The following is a 7,584-nucleotide window of genomic DNA, read 5'->3' as shown; positions in this document are numbered from 1 at the left end:
TGGATCTATAAAGATCCCATCACCACTGATATACCGCAAGTTAAGCTGCCTACAGATCAGTATGGAAAAGGTCTCCTCATTATGCAAAGAATGGGATATGATGGTCAGAGTGCTTTGGGATATTGCAAACAAGGACGACATGAACCTCTGCTGCCAGAATTAAAGCCCAAAGGTAATACAGGCCTAGGCTTTGAGAAAGAAATCTTTCCTAAACTCAGATTCAAAGGAAAACCTAGCAAACCATTATGTCAACCTATTGCAAAAAGGACACCTTTCATCATTAAAGTAGCCTCAAGCACCATCCCGATTGCCCCATCGAGGCTCACAACCCCAACACAACCATCTACAAAACCAATCATCCCACCACTCAAACCAGTAATCCCATTTGCAGCAACCATTACATCCATAGTACAATTAGCAGCAGCAACTGTATCAGAACCCACAGTAGCATCTATGGTACCAGCAGTTCCCGCAGAAGCCACTGAGTCAACACTGTCGATACTTCCTGTGCCAGATTCTTTTATCCCCATCAAACTTCCTGTAGCACCGATCACTACAAAGGTACATCAACCAATCACACCTGCAGTGTTTAACTTAAAAGACATCCCAGTATGGTATAGCAATCGGATGCTAGAAAGTGATTCAGAGACCGACTCACATGAATGGGAATTTGATTCGGTACAGCTTAATACTTCCGATGAGGAAGATGCATCACCACCTCCCCCACGCAAAGACATCCCTGTTTACGGAGAAGCACAGATAAAGACCACTTGGGTTCCTGAACTGGAAACATCTTCCACAGACCCTACATCTCATCCTATGCCTGATTTTGACAAAGAGAGTACCATCAACGACCTTCACCATAACGTCTTAACCCTCACTGATACCTCTAACGAACTTAACCTAATCGATGAAGTAATGCCCATTATCCATCCTGAACTCATCGAATGGAACCAACCAAATCCTCCATGTCTTGACTTCTTCCAAAACGATGAGGCCATCATTGACTTTTTGGAATTAAGGGATAACCTACCTAGCAGGGATCACAAAGCTGGATTCGCCATAGAACTTAATAGCGCAGCATACTTCGGGGTGGATGCTAAACCTTTCAGCTACAAAAATATAACAACAAAACATGGATCTTCCAGTGAAAACCACACTGTGGCACTGTTTGATCCAACAAAAGTAAAAAGAAAGAGCGTATCCAACGGTGAAAACCTCTCCGAGGCACCTGAGGATGAAGGGTTTGACATTCTCCCTGCTAATGTACAACATGAACGATCAATGATTCTCATCGAGGAAACCAAAGAATACAATGTGGGGACTCCTGAAGATCGTCATCTCATACATCTGGCATCTCTTCTCACTCTAGAGGAACAACCTAAATTTATAGAGTTCTTCCAGAAGCATCAGATCAACTTTGCATGGTCATATGCAGACATGCCTGGGCTTGATCTTGATTTAGTCATGCATCACCTCACTGTAGCAGAAGGAGCCAAACCTGTCAAGCAAAAGCTTCGTAAGATGCATCCCCAGATTGCAATGCTAGTCAAAACAGAACTCAAGAAACTCCTAGATGTTGGTTTCATTAGACCAATTGATTATGCAGAATGGATTTCCAATATTGTGCCTGTCGGCAAACCAAAAGGGGGCATCCGCATTTGTACTAACTTCAGAGATCTGAATAAGGCCTATCCTAAGGATGACTTCCCCCTTCCCAATATTGACATCATAGTGGATCTGACAACAGGACATGCCATGCTTTCACTTATGGATGGCTTTTCAGGATACAATCAGATAAAGATCGCAGCAGAAGATCAACATAAGACAGCCTTCACATGTCCATGGGGCACATATTGCTGGAATGTAATGCCTTTCAGTCTAAAGAATGTAGGAGCAACCTATCAAAGAGCAATGATCACCATCTTCCATGACATGATGCATACTATGATGGAAGATTATGTTGATGACTTACTAGCAAAATCACTCACCAGAGAAGGGCATCTCCACATCTTAGATAAAATCTTTGATAGACTGGAACAATACCATGTTTGACTCAACCCAAAGAAATGTGTCTTTGGAGTAACCTCTGGGAAACTTCTAGGATACATTGTCTCAAGCAAAGGCATTGAGGTCAATCCAGCAAAGGTTAAGGCAATCATGGACATGCCACCTCCAAAGAATATCAGTCAGCTAAGGACACTACAAGGATGGCTCCAATCTATCCGCAGATTCATCGCACAACTTACAACTGGCTGATAAGTGTCACCCATTCACACACCTGCTACACAAGAACATCCGCTTTCAGTGGGATGCCCGATGCCAACAAGCATTTCAGACACTTAAAAACTATCTCATGAATCCACCATTGCTGATGCCACCAGATCCAAGTAGACCGTTGCTACTCTATATCTCAGCAACCATTACAGCATTGGGTGTACTACTGGCACAACATAATACGAAAGGAAAGGAGTGTGATATTTACTACATCTCTCGCACATTGGTTGGCTATGAACTCAATTACACACCTATTGAGCGAGCTTGCTTAGCAGTAATCTTAGCAGCCACTAAATTAAGGCACTATCTGTTGACACACAAGGTACAACTCATTGCAAAGATTGATCCATTTAAGTATTTACTCAGCAAAGCAACATTGACAGGCCGCTTGGCCAAATGGGTAATGATTCTAAGTGAATTTGACATCGTGTACGTAGACCGTAAAGCTATCAAAGGTCAAGTTATTGCAGATCAGTTGGCTGATGCACCTCTCATAGGTGATCATCCTCTCATTTCCAATTTTCTAGATGAAGAGATATTTATGATCACAACAACACAACCATGGAAACTTTACTTTGATGGTTCATACACAAGGCATGGCTCGGGGGCAGGCATTATGTTTATCACACCTCAAGGTAACAGCATCCCAAAGTCTTATAGGCTCACATTTCCATGCACAAACAACATAGCAGAATATGAGGCCTTGATCACGGGACTCAGGCTAGCCGTACAATGGAAATTACAAGAACTGCAAGTATATGGCGACTCCCAACTGGTCATTCGACAAGCAAAAGATGAATATCAGACCAAGGATGATAAGCTCATGCCATATAAGCAAATGGTGGACACTCTAAAGACATCATTTACTACTATCACTTTTGAGCAGATACCAAGAGATCAGAATCAAGTTGCTGATGCTATGGCTACCATCACGTGTCTCCTAGATCTTCCACAGAATTCAACACGCTACGAGTTCTTGGTAGAACAGCTTTGGATTCCTGCTTATGATATCCTTGAATCCGAAATGATATGTCACCTTGTCGGTTCTGAATCCCCATGGTATGGTGATTTCTACACTTATCTCCGCGATCACACCCTTCCTCCCAACCAATCGAATAACCAACGTAAAACCTTCATTTGCCACACTGCTCGATATACCATTATTGCTGAAACCTTATACCACTGCAGTCTTGATGGTACTCTCCTTCGATGTCTGGAACAAGGTGAGATAATAAAGGCTTTGGAAGAAGTCCATGAGGGAATTTGCGAGACTCACTCGAGTGGTCCGTCACTAGCCAAGAAACTTCTGCGCAATGGATACTATTGGCCATCTATGGAAAAAGATTCCTACTACTTTGTCAGGAAATGCAAGAAATGTCAAGTTCATGGTGACCTGATACATGCACCAGCCCAGGAACTGCAACCAATCACAACACCATGGCCTTTTTGTCAATGGGGCCTTGACCTTGTGGGTAAAATCCATCCATCTTCATCCAATGGCCATAAATTCATTATTACCGCCACCGAATACTTCACAAAGTGGATCGAAGTTGTTCCACTTACCCAAGTCACCGGCAAGCAGATCGCCTCATTCATCCTCAACTACATCATCTGCCGGTATGGTGTACCCATGTCCATCATCACAGATAACGGTCTTCCTTTCAAAAATCAGGATGTCCATGAACTCTGTGAGAAATTTCATATCCAACACCGCTTTTCCACTCCCTACTACCCACAAGGCAATGGTCAGGCCGAAGCATCCAATAAAAACATATTGAGGATCCTAAAGAAGACAGTCAATGATGTCGGTCATGATTGGCATGTTCAACTGAATCCAGCACTATGGGCATATCGAACTAGCATTCGAACCCCTACAGGTGCAACTCCTTATTCATTGGTCTATGGTGCAGAAGCTATCTTGCCTATTGAGGTCGAGATACCATCATTACGGGTTTCCTTGCACAATCTCATTGATGATGAAGCATACAGAGTCTCCCATCTTCAGGACTTAGAGTTACTTGATGAGAAGTGACAAGCTGCATACAATCATCTCAAAGCCTATCAGCAGCGCATGAGCAAAAGCTACAATCACCGAGTTAGACCTAATACAATTGAGGTAGGTGGTCTTGTTCTCTGAAAGAATCCTCGCAACCAACCAAACAGAGAACATTAGGGCAAGTTTGAATCAAACTGGCTGGGCCCATATGTTGTCACTACTGTGTTTGGGTCCGGGGCATATCAGTTGGCTACATCAGAAGGAGAACCACTTGCAGATCCAATCAATAGCATGCACCTAAAATGGTTTTATACCTAAGGTGTACAGAGCATCAGGCTCCCCTACATACCAGAAAATACCAAAAACATTCAGAAAAATGTCCTGAAGAAATACAAAAACACCAAAAAGAGTAAGAGAAAAATCATGCATCCAAACAGTGAACAACCACTCCGGTGGCACCTTGGGTAAGTATGATGGTGAAAACCTGGCAAACAGGCACCACTCGTAAAGGCTATGGCTCCATTGTCTTTCAGACTTGTTACGACCACATACACTTCATACATACATCCACCCATCTAAAACCATGGCTTGTTATTCCTCTGCAATTATGATAGTACTCCATACATCTTGCATCCTCTTTTTCATAGTCCTGTCTAAAAATGGGGGCAATGCCTTTAACCTATTGATGGAAGTGGATTCTACATTGTCTTATGTTTCATTAAGTTCTTTATTCAAGCAATCGTCAAAATCCAAAAACATTCAAAACAATACAAAATCCAAAAACATCAGAAAACATCGAAAATCACAACAAAAACATGCCAACATCTTGTACATACCCATCCATGCAGATGCCAAAACAAACATTGACAAACTACTCACATAATGACCATTTATCAATCGATCACACAATCAACATCAACACTCAGAACTGTCTTCAACAAGGATGCATCCTTCCTTACCAAAACAAAGACAAAAGTGACGTTTTCTTTGACAAGAAAATTATGTTAAGCTATCAAATACTTGGTTGATTTGTGAGTACAATCATTCATTTATCTGTATCAGGATCTTTCAGCATTGTTTTATATCATTTGTGCATTATTTTCGATGAAGTTCTGGGGCATGTACTAATGGTGTCTACGTGGGAAGTTCACTAAGCTATGTGATCATAGGCAAAAATATAGTCATAGATCACTACGGCTTGCTGACTACAACGTATACCTCGACCATATAGGCATGAACCATTACCAAGGATCCTTATTCTTTATTCTTTATGTATATACTGTTTGTTTGCAGGTACCATGCTCATTCTTTGGTTCCTCCTCATCCAAATTGGATAAAGGTTTTTATCTCTTAGTACGGTATGCACTTGTCTTAGGATATGATCAGCCTAAGATCAAGGAGGACGATCCAAGTCATGCATGAACGAAGATAATCCTTGTCTGTTTTGCAAGCAATACTCTGGTCAGCTTGACCCTTATATCAAGTCGTTTGTATTAAGTTGCTATACAAAATCCATGAAAGGAATACTCAGGTCATCTTGAATCATTATGTCAAGATGCTTGTATTCTCTTCCAACATTTTAAAGCTCAATGATGAAAATAGAGCACTATGGATCGTCATCTCATCGCATATGTATATATTGCATTTCATTGCATTCCACCCATCCATACATTCATAATAGTTGCATATCATGCATACATAGTCAGAATAATGCATACTCTATTTTACTCATCTTCTTCCATAGGACTCGGTCCTAGTCCTCCATATCTTCTATCTAACATCAAATCCCCCCTCACCCTCCCTATCTTGATCATCAACATCATCCTATTCCCTTCATCACTTCCCATCCTCACTCATCCACAAAATTAAGCCAGTTACTCTGTCTACACAGATACATCGACTCCCACACACCTAGACTATCAACAGATACTCTGATCAAGTATCTTCGGGTCTCAACAGGTAATCGATCATGGTAATCCTAGACTACATCAGGCATTTATCATTATGACCTAGTCTCAACGGGGTTGCCATGATTCCCCACAACCATCCATCACACACACACACTATCAACTGATCAACCAATTAAACACAATCCAACGGACAATTACATCAATTGTCTACATCTCAACGAGTATTTTGCTTCATATACCTTGACTTCATCGGGCAATTACATCAATTGTCTAAGTCACATCAGGTCACTTTGATTCACTTACTCAGACTTTATCATGTCCAAGCGACCAACTGACATCAACTGTCACGCTTTGACTTGACCAAGGCAATTAAACCGATTGCACCAGATTGTCCAACCAATTTTGATCAATTGTATAGCATCAATCCAAACCCCACACTACATCTGCTATGTATATCTTGCATGACCTCAGGGTACTCACTAACTTGTTGTTTCTCCGTATTCACTCTATTTTTCTTCCATTCTTTCACCGTTGTTGCTAATTTCTTCTATTCTACCTCCCCTCCACTTCTCATTCTTTTTCGAGAGATCGCCCGATTTTTTCAGAAAATTTCGGCCCATCTCTCGAGGGGGCATACCACCCATTAAATTTACATTTTATGGGGCATTTCTTCACACCAGTTTTTCTTTCTTTGAAACGATGCGATAAACCGCACCGTCTCAAAGAGGGGCAAATGTAGTCACACAAATCTGTCCAGCTTAACTAAATAAATATTCGTTATTTATTTGATTAAAAATCCACTAGCCATCATTTAATTAAATTAATATTTAATTAATTCATCTCCAAACATTCTCCTATTAATTAAATAAATTATTCAATTTATTTTAATTAATTCACTATACCAAATTCACAATCAATTAAATAAATAAAATCTATTTATTTAATAAAATCCCCTTTTCCTCTTTTGAATAAATTAAATAAAAACATTTATTTAAAATCATTATCCCCCCCCACTTGCATTTTCCTACAAATGCAACTTGCACACATTTATTGAAATAAATGAATTTTTATTTTAAATAAAATCCTATTTTCCCTCACCCACCAAATCCACTTGCAAAATCTAATCCCCTTCTAGATTCTTCTAACCCCTTTCTAATTAGCCTAATCCATCCCCTAATTATTGTCACATTCCTAAGCAAAATGAAGTCACTTCTCAAAGACTCCAAAGTCTTTGAAAAGCTTTTAATGCTTTGTGTGTTCAACAAATTAACCTCCAAAGTCTTCCAAGACCACTAATGGCTCTTACATGACCATTTATGGCTCTTACATAACCATTTATGGTTATTTCAAACTTGTCCCCCCAAACATTTATTGTTTTGACTATATTCATCCATTTCACAT

This window comes from Cryptomeria japonica, chromosome 7, assembly GCF_030272615.1.
Source record: "Cryptomeria japonica chromosome 7, Sugi_1.0, whole genome shotgun sequence".
Lineage (NCBI taxonomy): Eukaryota > Viridiplantae > Streptophyta > Pinopsida > Cupressales > Cupressaceae > Cryptomeria > Cryptomeria japonica.
The sequence above is the reverse complement of the archived record's forward strand: the minus strand, read 5'-3'. Positions refer to the sequence as shown.